At 43.2% G+C, this 18,053-nt stretch overlaps 1 protein-coding gene across 2 annotated transcripts in view; it reads right to left on the minus strand.

Annotated features, from left to right (window-relative positions):
- The window catches only part of KLHL2 (kelch like family member 2), a 1,417,988-nt gene that overhangs the window by 342,942 nt on the left and 1,056,993 nt on the right, over positions 1–18,053 (minus strand). The window lies entirely within an intron of this gene.

Raw genomic sequence — 18,053 nt, forward strand, 5'->3', positions numbered from 1 at the left:
CACAAAGTATGGTAATCCCTATGAGGTATCGGTTTCCCACAAGAAATACAGTTATTCACTTTTTCTGACATCCGTTAAATACTGAGGCAAGAAAATACTTAGCCAACTTTGATTCGGGTCTGAAACTCTGACTTCAGAAACTTTCAGAACGCCAACCAAAATTGCTTCTGCATCGGACCATGCGGCAAAAACTGGACAGCGGACTACCCAATAGTTAGGACTGCAGCAATGTGGAATGAAGAACATCTTCTTCTGCCAGAACCATAAAAAGTCCTAGATTTTTTAGAATTTAGACTGTTAAATGAGAGCTACTTTTTTAACTTAAAGTAGACTGAATATAACTGCAGTGCATCTAGTTGTCTGGCATATAACAAATTGCTAACTGTACAGATCTTGCAAGTAAAGACATGGAACTCTTCTGTATTCTCAAGATCTGAAACTAGATATATAGAAAGTAATGATCTATATTCAATATGAGGTCTGACCAAGTTTCAGTATAGAGATAACAGTACCTACATTCAATATAAGGTCTGATTGCGCTTCAGTAGAGAGATAACAGTACCTCTGTAGTCCTAGTAGCAACAGTCCTAAAACCAGAATCATTAATTCCCACACCTTTTTGTTAAATAAATTAAAGCATGACCACTAAAGAACATTTTAGAGAACATTATCCCAAAGTCCAGGGATGATGCTTTTGGGCTCACTCTTTCGCTATTACACATTCCACCAATATGGAAGAAACTAATGAGATTAACAGCTTCACATACTGCAACTGCATTATTCACACCTGTCTACATTACCTCACCAGATGTGTGACGCCATGTTGAATAAGCAGGCAGAAAGTGACGGAGTAAAACTGGAGACTATAAATGTAAAGCACAATAAATGAAATGCAATCATGTTTACAGTGCTTGTTGACTGCAGAGCCCATAAATTATAAGGAATTCATGCTTTAAAATAGCACTGATCTCCATGAAGACATCGATAACAGACGAGGTTTTCAATGGCTAAAACAAGTGATGCACCTCAGAATATGAAGCAGTACCTTACTGTCAATACTACCTGCCTGAACTGTAGCCCTCTCCCACTGTAAACACATAGCTCTCCACTTATAATTAATGTTACTGCACACCTACATGAACTACTGAGATCTAGTAATTTTTCCAAGTGCTTAATGTTTCAATTATTGTTCCTGGTATTGTAAAACGTGGACATGTGTCCCAGCTAACATCTGAAATTGTTTTTCAGTGTAGCTAACTTACTCTGTAAATAAAAATGAAAATTATAACTTACAAATGGAAAAACAAATGGTCACATCAAAGACTGATGGGTTCTGTGAAAAGGGAGAACAGCACACGGAAGCAAGCCAGAACAGTGTATCAGTACTGTAGTATATTACAGCAGGAGAATAACATTACGAAAGTATGTGCAGCATGTTAACATGTCAGCTCTGTCACAATTTAAAAATGCATAGCAGCAATCCAGCTTCTTTCAAGAGGTACTTAGCAATGGGCAAGTTGTGTTAATTTGTGTTGGGTTACAGCAATGGACAGGTTGAGTTAATATGCATTGGGTCACACAAAAAAACATGCAGACAAGGCAGTGAAGAAGAAAAAAAACAAAACGGATCCAAGTTTTTTTTGTTAACTCATATCCAAGTTTGTCTCGTTATTGACTTACAGAAGCACAGACATTTATGCCAGGTATGCACAACTATCACTTCCCAGTCTGCCCATCTCCTCATGTATTGGATAAGCCATCAATCTTAACAGTCTACTCTAGGTCCAATATTAAGCATCCTTCAGTCAACTATAATTATATAGCTTAGCTTACCTTTTACTGCTGTAGAATAGATGTTGTAGTAGTCAGTAAAATAAATCCACTTTCTTCGCCGCGATCTCACTCCTTCCTTCACCGCAAATGAAAAAAACGACCGAACGGTGTTTTCACGCATGCGCATACCAGCTTAAAGACGCTGGTGTGAAAAAAAGAAAGTTGGCGCATGCGCAGAACAGCAGAAGTACGCGGACGTGTAAACACACGGAAAAAAAGTTAAATTTCAATTAAATTTAAATTTAAGGGTCGCGGGCCGCATGGAAGAGCTCTGAGGGCTGCATGCGGCCCGCGGGTTGCCACTCCTGTTGTAGAGGATACCGCTGCGGTGGAACAATCTCCTCAGCCACACAAAAAAGTTAATCCCTGTCCATTTTCAACAGCAACTTTGATCTATAGGTGGGAAATAGAAAATTTACCCCAGGACTGCCCCCTGTACTACTAGTGGACAGACGCAGCTCCTAAATGCTTCATCCACTGGATGAGGCCCTTCAAATTATCTATGGTATGATCCCAGTTATTCTCATTGGGGGATAATATAGAATTATCTACCATGGGATGGGTAAGGCCATTCTGTAACCAAATGTGACAGTTTAATTTTAAGAACAAAAAGGGAAACTGTCTAGACTTAAAATGTCCCATAAAGACAGCTAGCCTAATACCCATGAACCTATGAAGTTGGCTCTCTGATAACACAATAAACAAATTTATGCCAATACATATAATGGATAATTAACTGAGGCTATCTTTTTGACTTATAAAGAGCATTTGGAACTGTTACTAACATCTTACTTGAGAAAATGGATGATTGCATCTTCTCAATGATGTGAATTTATGGTTTACAAACTATCTTACAAAAAGAGCTTTCACAGTTAACAGCAACTCTCAATCAGATACTAGCTTTAATCAAATATCTAAATCCAGGAACGTTTCTATTTTCACTGTATAGAAATAATTTATTGTGGGATTTAATGTATCTAAACAACATCCTTTATTGAAGAGACAATATACACACCAGAGATGACATTATACATATGAGAGGGCATGCCTCATTTAAGAGACTAAACACATTTTCCCTGCAAAAATAATTTAAGTCACTAATCCCAAATCAATCATTAATGCTCCAAAATACAACACAATGTTCTCTGGAACTTCCAAAATAATTTCTAAGCTTTAACCACTTCTCACTTAACAGTCCTTGAGTTTTCCTTCACCTCAGGATTACTACTAGACTTTCTCATTCTGTGTACATACTGTTAAACAGTGTACTGGCAAAGTCTTAAAATCAAGTTAAAGTTGCTTTTATAATCTCCAACTTATAACAAGTCATGAAAAGTGATCAAGGGTAATCTAATTCCAAGACTACAGTATGCACTACCTATTACTATGCCACTGAGTACACAATACATCACTACTTAGAACAGTTGAAAATGAAACATTAAAATTCATCCAGCTATCCAAAAATGAAGAGCATCACAACTCCATAATTCAAAAGGAAAATGGTTAGCTTCTAACAACCAGGGCATCTATTTTAATAAACACAATAACTTACTTAATGAGCGTTACTGGCCAACAAACTTATTATCAGGGACAACTCATTTTTTGAGAAGCAATTATAGTATTAATTAAACTATAATAGCCACAATTATCCTTGGCAATTAGTAAAAAAAAAAAACCTTCAAGCTTGGAATAGCCTGCCCACAACAATATCTTCTACTTGCAATCTCACATTGTTTAAGAAGAAACTAAAATCTCAACCTGAGGAAGAATGCAAATATGAATGTTAAGGGACAACATGTAAAGATCTTACTTCTTCGCATTTTTAATAACTTCAACTAGCATCATAACTGGTTGTTTCTAAATCTGTGCTGATTGCTTTGACGTGAAATAACTCAAATGTATATTGACTGTTGAGAGGTGAGCTATGCCTGGCTTACAAGGCACCCACAAATCCCACCCTTACGAATTTCCTGCATTTTTGCAAGTCAGACAGCAAAAATACAAGTTCTAGGAACTTGAATTCTGTCTGAGACAGATATGTGTCCCAGATACTGCCCATCCTATGGAACAGACTTTCCATCCATGTGAAGCTGAGTTTGTCTATTACTCAACTTAAGAGTAACCTAAACCAGTGGATGGGGAATTACATTTTTCACCAGGCCTGGTACCCATGTCCCTTATGGATAGAGACAGCTTATAAATGCCCAGCCCTCAAAGTCTTATTTGGATACAGAATGTCATTATTCTTATGAGAAAACTTGGTTAGGCTTAGAAAGGCCCACTGGGTCATTAGCCTAATAACAATCTATGAATCGATAACTAGATGTACATTTCATCATGTAGTGGTTTGAAATATATTATTTAACATGTACACTGTATTTTGACTTAGTTATACATTTATACTTGATAATTTTATTTTCTGCTATGTATGTTTGTCTCTGCAATCTTATACAAGACATATTGTTATATTTACTTTATGGCTCAAATAATGTCTGAAAAGCGTCATGCATGTACCAGCCTACATACCTGGTTAACAAATTATAAATATTTTTTTTATTTAGTGGGTGGTATTTGTCTAGAAGTCCAGTATGGTTGGGGCTCTAAATACAAAGCTCTATAAGGTGTGGGCCTAATGAATGAAGCTATTGTTAGTATGTCCAATAAAGAGGGACAATTTCAACGGGCTATGCTATTACAATTCAACTCTGGCACAAAAGATGTGAAAAATATTATTGCCAAAAATGGAATACATTTAAGGCCAACCCTATGTTATTTAAAATTTTGGGTGACTCACCGACTTGTGTACAAGACATCCCACAATCTCAAAGGAACAGTTGAATTAGCTCAAAACAGAGTGATGAATTTATAAGTTGTCAAAATGCGGTAGTTATAACCTACTCTCTTATATATTGGAAGAAGACAGTTTGCATTTAGACATTGATGATAATTTTAGGGTATTCATATGCAAGGGGAATTGTGCATCTAAAGGTGTGGTGTACACTGCGAAATGTATAGGGTGTTTAAGATTTTGCATAGGAAAAACAAAGTTGCTTGTGTAAATGCATATATGAACATTTGTATGATATTAATAATAAAAATCCCAAGAACGCCTCCTTTAATAAACACTTTCAAGTAGTAGTCAATGTTCAATTTTTAGATCTGCCATTCTCGAACATGTTAGAACAAATTTAAGAGGAGGTGAATTGGAAACTAATTCTTATATAGTAAGATGCTATGGCAGTTTAAGTTAAACGGCTCAGTAGCCCCTGGTTTAAATTAAGTTATATCCATTTTCCTCCTACTTAAAGTTAGAGCTGTCAAACTTTAATATTTTATTTAATTACTAAAATAATTATCTGTGCTTTTATTAATATATTTATCTTTATATTTAGTGTATTCTATTGTGGTATATATGTTTGCTTTGGTATATTTCTAACTGTTGCTTTAAACTCATTTAATAGGCTGTGAAATTTTTGTTTTAAATTCACATTAATTGTGTACTTTCTTTGACTGGATAGTTTTAATGGTTTTTAGTATACAGGGATTTTTGTTAAAAGGTTTTTTGTCCTGATGAAGTCCCTGTGATAGGGAAGAAAGTGTTCAGTTTGTATTAAAGCTATCGATTTTTTAAACCATTAACATGTTTTGACCTGGGAAGCATTTTTTTTTATTATCCATTCTGGTTCCAGCACCAAGCATGTTTTTGGTTGCAGGTTTTTATTTTGAATGCTTGTTTCTGTTTATTTTGTGTTTGTTTAAGCATGTCCACAAGTTGTTTACTCAGTATAGCTTTTACTAACATTTAACAACAGTATAGAGGAGAAGGTGCAAGAAGGGGAAGAAAAGAAAGGAACCCAGTGCTGTTAAACTTAAGGGTATCATTCAAGATTCACTTTGCAAATAAGCAAGTGCTGTTGTCAAGGAGAAAGTGCTTCACAATGAATCCAAACAGAAAAAATACCTGCCCTCGTGTACTTGAAGACTACATGTATTCTACAATATTAGGTAGTAAGTGTAGTGGAAATGAAAGTTATGTATTTACCGTAATGACAGATTCATGTTGTCTGTCTCCATCTGGTTCAGTCTGTGGGTCTTTGGATTCAACATCAACCAATTCCAAAGTCCTTGACTTGCTTGGCTCCTCCTCCAGTATTCAACTTCCATTTCCCACCCTCATCCTGAGATACTTAAAAAGGGTACCTCAACCAGGGAGGATGCAGGACTCCAAAGATAAAGAACAAAACATCCACTGTGTGGTCATCACAGAGGGGAAAGCTTGCCATGCCAACAAAAGGCAAGGGGCAGGAGTGGGGGAAGGCTAAACCAGACAGAGACAGACAACACGTATCTATCATTAAGGTATGTACATAACTTCCATATCTGATGTGGTCTGCTCTGTCTGGCTTCAACCTGTCGGACAAGTCCTCAGCCACAACAAAAATCCCTCAGGAGGAACTAAGGAAGGATACTCCGCAACAAAGTGGAGCCAACGGAAGTTCTAGGTCTAGACTGAATATCCAAACTTATAATGCGACACAAACATGTGGTGACCCAGTCAAGTAGCAGCTGCACAAACTCCTTCTATTAATACTGTAGAGCCCAGCCTGGATTTTGAAAAGCAGACAAATAACTTACTAGATTTTATGATAGCTTTTGTACATTCCAAATAAAATCTCAACTGCCTATTTACATCCAAACATTGTAAAATGTGCTCTCATTTATTAGAGAAACTGGGAAAAAAACACAGGGAGATAAACAGAACTGTTAAGGTGATTCCTAGAAGCTAATTTTGGCAGAAAACAGGGTTCATACAAAGAGAAATCCTGTTTTTATTTAATACTAAAAATAAGGAGGTAAAGAATCAAGAGCTTGCAACTCCGAAACCCGCCTGGTGGAAGTAACCGCTAGCAAAAATAAAGCTTTCCAAGATGAGAGCTTCAAATCAGAAGTAGTTGAAGGTTCAGACAGGGGATCTGCAAGGACCTCCAATACAAAAGGCAAATCCCAGGGATGAACCAGACCCAAACTGAGGGGTGTAGCAAAAAATACTCTTGAGGAACGCCTTGGAAATTTTGAGGGAAGCCAGAGGCACATTATCACCGCCAACATGAAAATTAGAAATGGCCACCTATTGCACTTTACTCATAGAAAAACTGGAACCTGACTGAAACAAAATGGATTCCAAAGGGGGAGAGAAGGGATCAAGTCCCCAAGACTCTGTCCACATAACAAACCTTTTACTGTAATGCACTTGCTTTTGAGATGAAGACAATATGTGAACAACATCCTGTGGAAGCTTGGGATTTATGGCCATCAAGGGAAATGGAGGAACCATGCAGTTAAATTGAGGGATTAAAGGTAGGGGGATCCAGACTTGCTGGATGAGAAATGAGATCTGGAATGGGATCCAGTACCCAATGGGGGTACTTCAGAAGCGGCCTAAGGAAAGGAAACCACACCTGACAAGGCCAAAATGGGATGACAGTAACCCTGCAGTGGCCTGCTTTCTGAAAAAAATTGCCATCACAGGGACTGGGGGATAAGCATAAAGAAGCCCTGGGGGCCAAGGAAACCCCAAAGCATCCCTGGGTGACTGTCCTACAGGGAGGACTAGGGCACAATAGTTGCTGTACCCAAATTGTTGTTGGATGGGGAGGTGAATAGGTCACAACACAGAGTTCCCTAATGCTGAAAAATTCAAGCTGCAACCCTCTGATTTATGTACCACTAAGGAGGAAATAGAATGCTCCTGCTGAGGTTGTCAGCCAGATTGTTGGATTTCCCTGGGTTGTGTGTTCCCACCAGAAACAGCCAAGAAATCGTCCACTGCAAACCCTCATAGCATCTCGACAAAGGGGATATGAACGTGTTTCCCTCTGCTTTTTGAGATACCAGACAAGAGATATACTGTCCATCTGTATTGTAATCACACCCCTGGGAAGGGCATCTTGAAAGGCCTGCAATGCAAGGATGACTATTCTCATTTCCAGAACATTGATGTGTATGTGGGCCTGTACAGATGACCAGTGCCCTTGAGCTGTCCTCCCTTTGAAATGCCCCACCCCCACCCAAGGTGGGAGGCATCCATGGTGACTGTGGCCAAGGGAGATGAAGAACAAATGGTCTCCTGTTGGTTACTAAAGGTGACTGCAACAACCTATGAACTTGATCAACCGTATTGGAAAGTCTACTGGATGAGGAAAAAAAAAATCACTGGACAGCAGATTCCATTGCAGAGCCTGCATATGTTATCTGGCTAAAGGAATAAACCCTATGGATACTGCCATACGATGCAGAAGTTTCATAACTGCTTCAGCCTGGGGCTATTGATATTGCAAGCACCGACAAGGCCTAAGCACGAAGGCTGAAAAACCTGGAATCTGGAAGCCTGGCAATTTGATTGACCCTGTTCAGGTGATACCCTATGAATTCTAAAGCCTGCAGAGACTTAAGGCTCAACTTGGGATAATTGACTGTGATAAATAAAAGGTCACACAGTTGGAGCAAGGAATCCCTGGCTGTGCTCAACGATGCTGTTGTTGTGGGGGCAGTGAAGAGCCAATCGTCCAGCTTTGGAAAGACTCAAAATTCTTGCAGCTGAAGCCAGGCTGCGACCACTGCCATACACTTGGTAAACACCCACAGGCTGTGGTGAGTCCAAACGACAGGGTCCTGAACTGATAATGATTGGACCCAGCCAGAAGTACAGGAACTTCCTGAAGTACCTGTTTATCTTGATATGATGGTAGATGTCCTTGAGTTCTACTGAGCACATCCAACTGTCCTTCCTCAGAAGAGGTAAGATGGACTGCACTGTGACCATCCAGAACTTATTCACAAACTGATTTAGATTGCTTAAATCCAAAATTGGCCTGAAGTCCATGGTCTTCTAGGTACTAAAGAACCCAGAAAATGTGCTGGATCCCTGCCAATCTGGGACCTCCTGGATGATTTGATTTGTAAGCAGCTTATGAATCTCTAAAGCTGCGTATGGTCTCTGACAGGGTGGAACTTCTGAGAGACCTCTTTGATGACAGTTTGACACTTCTGAAAGGGGAATGTAATAACATCTGGATACGACTCTCAACACACCCATGCATCCAAGGTAATGGCCTCCCAAGCATTTGAGTGAAAGGCCAAACAACCCGTGACTGCCTCCAGGGTAGAGGCAGTTAGACAACCCTTTAGGGCCACAGAAAGGGCCCGCAAGAGAACGCCCAGTGGAAACTCTGATTCTGTGGAGCACCCTTGCCCCAAGGGAAGTGCCAGTTATTATTCCAAAGAAGCTTCCTGAGAAGACTGCTGAAACTTTCTGAAGAGGCACTCACTCACCCCTCCCCCCTTTTGATTCCTTCAAAAGGTCCACTGAAGAGTGGCAAAGCAAACTCCAGTGACTAACCGTGTCCTCCCATCTTACTCACTCCTCCTCAGAGTGTGCTTAACTTTCAGCCCAAACAACCAAGAGCAACACGCCTTAAAGCAATACACAAAATTACATAAATGCATCCAAGTGTGGTGCCTCATGACAATACCACAGTCAGCTGCTTGATATGCTCCATCGGGTGTGCTTCAGATGAGCCTCATAGAAACATTAGCGATGGAAAGCAGAGTGGACAACTGTGCCTCCAGCATCATCTGCATCCCTGGGGATTGCTGCATACTGAGATTTCTTGACACTTCAGACACTAAGTCATGCTGAAGTCTTGTCAAGTGTAATAGGTAACTGAGAGCTCTCAGTGCAAAAGTGGCTGAGACACAGGAGCACTTCCATAAATGATCCAAAGACCAAGAGTCCCTGTATTGGGGGGGGGGGTGATCCAAGGAGCTCTCCTTAGAAATCTCTTTCTTGGTGGCCGCCAACACCATAATAGCATCGATGGCTGGACCCTTACTCCAACGTGGTCGGTCCTTGGGGGGGTGGGGGTAAATATCTTATGTGACTTCTTGGAGATAGGGCTCCACTATGATGCATTCCCTTCCATTCCCTCTGGGACACTAGGTTTATAACAGTACTAAGAGGGGAAGCCACCCAAGGTGTGGATGGGTCTACGCAAACAGCCTCCAAAAATACAGACCCCTATGGACAGGGGACTTCGGTGGTCCAGCCAAAGTGCTGGTGAAGTAGCTCCAACAAGTTGCTGAAACAGATATCATCCCATGGTGACACAGGGGATACCTCTCCTTCTTCAAGGTCAGTAAACTCGGTGACAGACTCCTCTTCCTCTTACCTGAAACCTTCCACTCAGACAAGGCTAGGAAGGAAGGGAAAGAGTCAGAAAGCCCCACCACGTGAGCAGGATGGAGGCCTACTGATGCAGGCTGTCCAGAAGCAAACTAATGACTGTTCACAGGCACCACTGAGAAAGGGGAAAGGACACTGGCTGGAGAATTCTGACTCTTCTCCTGACAGAAGAACATCCTATCTATAATGTCAAAAGCCAATGCAGAAGCTGCCCTCTTATGGCTGAGGGTCCCTGCACCCAAAGGTACCAGACAACCCTGATCCCAAGTTGAGATTGGAGTTGTGCTGTCCAAAGCCTTGAGCGGAACAGATGATCTTGAAGTAGGGACTGTCAACCTCTGCTTCATCACCATGACTCCAAGGTCCCAAAAGCCATGAAAAAGTCATAATAGAAGAGACCAAAGAATGAGTCAGAGCCAAAGATGGCCAAGCTGTCGGATCTGACCTGGAGGGTAGAAAAGCAGCTGACCATGAAGACCTCAGATCTGAATGGACTGAGGGAGGAAGCCAAAAGTATGGATACGTGGGCTCTGGTACCAAACAAAGACCCAAAGGGATAATGTCTTAATTGCATCTGCAAGAATGACCTCATCAGCTGCGCCAACTCAGAAGCGTTAATATTGCCCACCAACCTTAATGACTCTATGGAAGACACCACTGATGGTGGCTTGGATGGTTGCTTAGATGAAAGTGACCCCATAATCTCAGCCAGAGAGGCTTGGAACTGGGGTTGGGAATGGGCAGATGCTGGCTACCATCTGGTGGGGTGGGAGGTGAAAACAGTGAAGCTCACCTACTACAAGGGGCAACTAGAAAGCGACTTGGAAGGCTTGGAGCTGGAGCCTTGCGGGTTGTCAGCACCAATGGGGATCGACTTTGAGGGGATGGACCTGATACTGGCAACGGGGCACCCAAAAGTCATGGGATCTTCAAGTCCGGACAGCCTTTTGAGGAAGGACCAGGGGCAGAAGAAGAGGAGGATCTCTTCTGAGCCACCTTTAGGATATCTGGAGTAATGTGGTCAGTACTTCTCAGACCAAGGATTTTGAACTGAGGGAGAAGCAAAAGAAGGAGCAGTAGAAAGAAAACCAGAGGGGAGAAATCCTTTGAGGGCTAACGTGTCCCTACATTCATTAATGATTCTGGTCCTGAGCCCCTCACATATAGAGTACCCAGGGTCCTGGTGCGAAGCTTCGAAGTTATACACACATTTCAAATGTGTGTCCTGCAAACAACTTGTACCCACAGCCAATGCACTTATTAAAACCCTTATCCATTGCTATAATTCAGATACAGAAAAACACAGCTACACTTCCACAACCCTAACCAAGAGAGAAAATAAAACTAAGCTCACCAAAAAGGCAGGGAAGTCCAAATGTATGATAGTGAAGAAAGGCAGTACAGACAACAAGACTATCGACTTACCTACCTATAACACAGACAAAACTAAAAAAAAACAGAATTGCTAGGGTAAGGGACAGCAAAAATCTCACCAAATACACACTATGCTAGGTACCAATGAAGGAAATGTCGAGTAGAGCCAAGATTGAGCTGCTAACCAGAATGGCAGCAAACTAGCTCTGAGGATGAAGGTGAGGAGCAGGGGAGTTGTGAGTTAGGGAGGTAGAGCTAAGCATGTCGAAGACTTAAGAAATGGCTGGTAATGGATCTGAAGAACTACAGACTGAAGTCAGATGGAGCAGACATCGGATCTGGACTTGTATATCTATTTATTGCCCAAACTGAAAAAGTACAGTTGTGTACACTTACCATAAATGTAGATGTTAGAGTGTATTCACTGTTGCAGTCATCACCTGTAGGTTATCCCTGATGGGGTAGCCATCGGTTGATCCAAATACCAAAGTCAATGTTTTTCTGCATCAGCTGCTGTCGCCTGTAGACTGACGTCAGGTCATCAGTGCTATAAAGCAAGGCAGCTGATGCCATTACATCAATTTTTCTTGCCCTAACAAAACTGAAGCCTCAGGAGATAAGGCACAGAAGACATGGTGGTGAACAACCAACACAAGAAGCTTATGTCTCCCAAAAGAGAGAAAATATAAGGGGGAAGGAGGGATGGAAACCAGGACTGCAACAGTGAATACACTCGAAACATCTACATTTGTGGTAATTGCACACAACTGTACTATGCTCTTTATGTTTCACTGTTGCAGTCATCACCTGTAGGAAGATTCCCAAAGCTGAAGAGAGGGGTGGTATTATAGTGAAGAGACCTTGGCAGGGGTAAAGAGGCCCTGCAGTACTGCAGATGCAAACCCTGCCCTAGCCTTGGAAAAAAGAGGAAGGTGATAATGCTTTGTAAAGGTATAGAGAGAGGCATGTGACTTCTTGGAGAAAGAGGCCCTGCAGTACTGCAGATGCAAACCCTGCCCTAGCCTTGGAAAAAAGAGGAAGGCAGGCAGATAGGGTGGGAGGGTGGCCTAATGGTTAAGGTGTTTGCCTTACAAACACAAGGTGCAGGGTTTGAGTCTCACAAGGGATAATTGGCTAGGCTTAAAATGGCTCGCAAGGGCAATTAGCTTAGTACTAATCTATGAACCTATGAACCTATGTCCAGGTGGCAACTTCCAAGATGTCCCTGGTGGGGACTCCTCTGAGGAATGCTGTGGAAGTGGAGGCTGCCCTAGTGGAATGGGTGCAAACAGACTGAGGGGGGAGGTTTTCCATGAAATCTGTAAAGAAATGGATACAGTGTGATATCCATTTAGAGACAGTCTGCTTGGAGATGGGTTTCCCCTCTGCCCCGGAGGCAAAACTGAGAAGTTGTTGGTCTGTTTTTCTGAAGGGTTTAGTACGGTCCAGGTAGTATCTGAGCTGCCTGTGCACGTCCAGGGAGTGCAGAATTCCTTCCCCCTTGTTTTGAGGGTTGGGGAAGAAGGTAGGCAGATGAATGGCCTGGTTGAGAGTCGCATTCTATATCACCTTGGGCATAAAGTAGGTGTTAGTCCTAACAGGCACTCTGTCTGCATGGAAAATGATGAAGGGCTCAATGGCCATCAGTGCCTGTAGCTCAGAAACCCTTCTGGCTAAGTGATGGCTATCAAAAAGGCAGTCTTCCAAGAGAGGCATTTCAGTTCTGCTGAGGCAGCAGGTTCAAAGGGGGGTAGGGTTGGTTTTTCCAGAACAAAGTTAATGTCCCAGGCTGGTTTGGGAGGCCTAATGTTAGAAGCCCCTCTTAGGAATTGCTTAATCAAAGGGTGAGAGAACAAAAGCTGATCTGTGTTAAAATGAACAGAAATGGCTGAAGCATAAATCTTAACTGAGGAGAAGGAGAGGCCACTATTCAGTAATTCTGCTAGATATTCCAGGATGAGAGGAACAGCAGGTAGGGAGGAAATGGCCCCTCTGGCTTGGCACCAGGAGCAGAATCTTTTCCATTTTCCTATGCAAGACCTTCTGGTGCTTGGCCTTCTGGCCTCTGTGAGAATGTCCAGCACCTGCTTCCTTAGCAGGGGCCCTTCCCTTACCTTGGGAGTATCAGCCATGTTGACAGCTTGAGAGTCTGCAAGTCTGAGTGCAGCATTTCCCCCCACTTGAGTCAAGAGGTTTGGGATCTGGGGAAGCTGCCAGGGAGGATGTGATGTGAGGCTGTGCAGCAAGGGGTACCAATGTTGCCTGGGCCAATCTGGAGCAATGAGGATGGCCTTGGGTCCCCTCTTCCCTGATCTTGATGAGTACCTTGGGAACAAGAGGAAGAGGGGGGAAGGCATACACAAAGAGCAAGTTCCAAGAGAAGGTTAAAGGATCCACCTTCCATGCTAAGAGGTGATATTCCCTGGTGCAAAATTTATGTAGCTGATGGTTGAGGTGAGACGCAAACAGATCTACCTCTGGGTTTCCCCACACTTGAGTGACTTTGCGAAAGATTTTTCTGTGGAGCTGCCATTCGTGGGGGTCCACAATGTGTCTGTTTAAGTGATCTGCCAGGGTGTTGTTGATTCCTGGGAGGTACTGGGCTATACGGTGTAATCCCATGGATGAGGCCATCAGCCAGAGATTCACAGCTGGCCTGCACAGAGGGTAAGATTGTCTCCCTCCCTGTTTGTCGATGTACCACATTAATGTGGTGTTGTCGGTTTTGACAAGGAGAACCCCTGGCCTGAGATGAAGCCGGAAGGATATCAGAGCCTTCTGTACTGCAATCGTTTCCTTCTGGATGATGTGCAAGGGAAGGTGTTGGACATCCCAAAGTCCTGGGTGCACCTGCCCCCTAGGTGGGCGCCCCAAGTGGCTTCTGAAGCGTCGGGTGGTGAGGGTCTGGCCTGTGGGGCGGTGAGTGAAGGGGAGACCCTGGGTCATGGCACATGCCTCTGCCCACCAGAGCAACTCTGCCCTTATACAGGGAATCAGAGGGAGAGATGTCTCCAGAGGTTGAGAATGCTGGCACCAAAGGTTCCTTAGGTATCACTGTAGTTTCCTCATGTGCAGTCTGGCCAGAGGAATCAGAAGGATGCAAGAAGCTAAGTATCCCAAGGCTTGCAAGAACTTCCTTGCTGTGAGGTGACTTTGGGATGCCAACTGAGTAAAGTAGAGAGACAGAAATTTTTGCTTCTCTGGGGTTAGAAAGGCCATTTGGGATGCTGTGTTCAGCAGAGCTCCCAGGAAGATGATATTCCTGGAGGGAGTCTGCCTTGATTTCCTGTTATTGATGGTGAATCCCAAGGAAGTGAGAAGAGTTTTGACGAAGAGTAAGTCCTGTAGGCGCTTTTCTTTGCTCTCTGCCTGGATGAGGCAGTTGTCCAGATAGGGATAAATCTGAATGTTTTTCTGTCTGCAGAATGCTATGGCTGGGGCCAGGCATTTGGTGAAAACCCTGGGAGCAGTAGATAAACCAAAGGGAAGAGCAGAGAACTGAAAGTGCTGTGAGCCTGCTCTGAAATGCAGGAATTTTCTGCAGGACTCCCTTATGGGGATATGGAGGTATGCATCTTTTAGGTCCAGGGTCACTAACCAGGCATTTTTTCTCAGTATAGGCAGCAGCTGCTGCAAAGTTAGCATTTTGAATTTGGTGACCACCAAGGTGGTGTTCAGAATGGATAGATCCAGGATGGGGTGCCAAGTGCCCTCCTTTCTGGGAACAAGGAATAGCCTGGAATAAAAGACTTTGCCTGTTTGATCTGTGGGAAGAGGATCTACTACCCCTGGGATATGAGGGTTTGGATTTGTTGTAATCCCTGTACCCACTAATTTGGAGGCAAGTCTGGGTAGCCTTTGGGAACTTGGAGTTCATAGGAAGTGAATTTGTATCCCTGAAAAATTATCTTTAAGACCCATTGGTCCTTGGTTACAGACAGCCAATTTTCTTTGCAGAGGGACAGCTTCCCTCTGAGCTTTTGGGTGAAGGGAGGGCAGAATGGGGTAGTGAGTCATTGAGAGTTTTTGCCATACAGGGATGGCTTAGAACTCCCTGCCTTAGAGACGGATGTGGTCCACTGCTTGGTTCTCTGTTGCCCCTGCTGCAGGGACCTGGGTGGCCTGTCCCTGCGGGGCTTAGTTTGCCCCTGTCTGCTAGGTTCAGGAAAGGACCAGTGCTTAAGGAAAGTTCCTGCTGAATCTAGGTGGTTGAACTTGAAAGATATCTTTTACTGTTTGCATGGATTTTGCTTTGTCTTCCATTTTCTTAAGCACCTCTTCTGCTTTTTCCCCAAACAAGCAGTCTTTGTCCAAGGTGCATCAATTAACTTTGACTTGACATGATCAGGCAGAGGTTGTTCCTTCAACTATGCATGTCTCTGAATGACAGATACAGACACTGCTGACCTGCTAGAGGCTTCTAGTGCATCATATCCACAGTGTAAAGAATGCCTAGTCACTTGACAAGAGGAGTGCAATAAATCTGCTAACTCCTTAGAATTGGCACAGTTAGGAAAAATAGAAATCTTTTGCTTTAATAGTTCCAAAGTGCGCTGTTGATATTTTAACATATGGAACTGACAGTTGAGGGTTCCGATGCTAAGGTTTCAGAGGTGTACACTTTCTTTCCTCATCTGTCCAGAGCTCTGGCCTCTTTATTAGAAGGAGTAGGGGTATTTGCAGAACTAGCCCTGGCTCCTTTGGGTCCCTGTGTACTGACCTCCGGGTCTGCAGCAGTATTTCTGTACAGGAATTTGTGGGTGTTTCGTACTCTGTAATACCTGTCAGGCTTACTGGGAGCAGGAGGAAGGGCATCCGGGGCTAAACTGGATTCAAGGAAAACATCATCCACCACATCTAAAACAGGGGGGATGGCAAGAGGTCTGTCTTGAGGAAGGACTAGAAATTCTCTTAGCCTTTTTTGGACTAAGGGAAGACCTGAGATTCCCATTGGAAATGCCCTGAGTGTATGGAGGGTTTCCCCAAAGGAAAGATCTTCTGGTGGGGAGGCAGAAGGGATGGATTCCTCTGCATCTGAATCCTCATAAGCAGTAAGTGGTTGTTGATCCTCTTCCAATGCTGAATAATCTGATTCCTCAGAATCTTGCTCTGTCAATAATTAAGGAGAAGGGAGTCTTTCTTTTAGAAGAGGAGGCCTGACTGCCCCTGATAAGGGAAATAAGACCTTCCGCCATCTTAAGCATCTGGGCCTGTGGTGGTAGGAAGATTGTGACTAGAGGAAGATTTTCTAGGGGTGGCCTGGCTTCTAGGCCTAAGAGAAGTCATTGGTCTGAGATTAGCGGTAGTCAGGTGAGAGGACGTCAGTTACTGACTGGAATCAGTAGTGCAAAAGACATCCTCGGAAGCCGCTACCTGCCTAGCGGCTCCAAAACCAACCGAGGCAGAGACAGCCAAAGGCTCCGAAGACAAAGAAGATTTCTGCGGCATACCAGACTCAATGGGTCTTGGTAGAGGCCTGCATGGCAATCACATCGGGCATCAGGGGCTGCAAAAGCACCTCAATGAATTCCAGAGTACTGATGACATGTTTAGCAGAGGAGTCGTTGGAAGGCTTGGCCTTGTGAGGTCTGTTTCTATCCTTATCCTTACGCTTTTTCAGATGTTCTGATGAAGGTTGGCTAACCGACGCCATATGAGAAGATGGAGGATGAAGAAAGCCATCTACAAAAAGAGCTCTCTGACTAATGGTTCCCGCATTAAAGAGGGCACAGAACTGACAGCGGGCTACGCTGTGGTCTGGACCTAAACAAAGTAACACATTAAGAATGGAAGTCTCTGTGCGGGATTTGTTTTCCACAGGTGAGACAATTGTTAACTTTTTTGGACATCGGTTAGTGCAAGAAAAAGAGATCCCCAACGGGGTACTTAGCTTTAGACATTTTCAGCTGTGATCCGAAATCTAGTAGCAACCGACCGGCACACTAGCTAACTGCTTCTGCTACAGGCTCCACAGCAAAAAAAGACTGGTGTAATGGCATTAGCTGCTTTGCTTTATAGCACTGACGACTTTACGTCAGTATACAGGCAACAGCAGCTGTGATGCAGAAAAACACAGACTCTGTTATTCAGACCGGCTGAGGGCTACCACAGCAGGGATAACCCACAGGTGATGACTGCAACAGTGAAATATGAAGAATATCATGTACAGCTTACTCAAAAATTATTTTCTATTGGATGTTGTCATAACTTCTTTTCAGAGATGAAAGCTCAGTCTGACCCAGAACAGTTATAAGTAATCAAAGAAAATTGGCCACTCTGTAAATTTTACAGCAGCCAGACCTGAATGAAATGCATTAACTTCACAGTGGGACAACAGTGGAGGGTTCGGTGGTAACCTCAGTGGGGAGTAGGTCATCAGCTGAAAACAGTAGGTGCATACACAGTTTCCTCTTCTGCTCTGGAATACTAGGATCAGATGTGCCTGATTCTGCTTTGCCTTCACCAGGAAGCTAAGAATGAGGAAACAGGAGCAGAATATAAATTAGCTCATGGTTCCATTTGAAGGACAGAAAGGCTCCATTTCTTTGCAATCCTGATTGTGCTGAATACAGCTTTTCTTCCTGACCACATGGATACCAAAGTA

This window comes from Protopterus annectens, chromosome 2.part1, assembly GCF_019279795.1.
Source record: "Protopterus annectens isolate FY-2018-M chromosome 2.part1, PAN1.0, whole genome shotgun sequence".
In the NCBI taxonomy this organism is placed as follows: Eukaryota; Metazoa; Chordata; order Ceratodontiformes; family Protopteridae; genus Protopterus; species Protopterus annectens.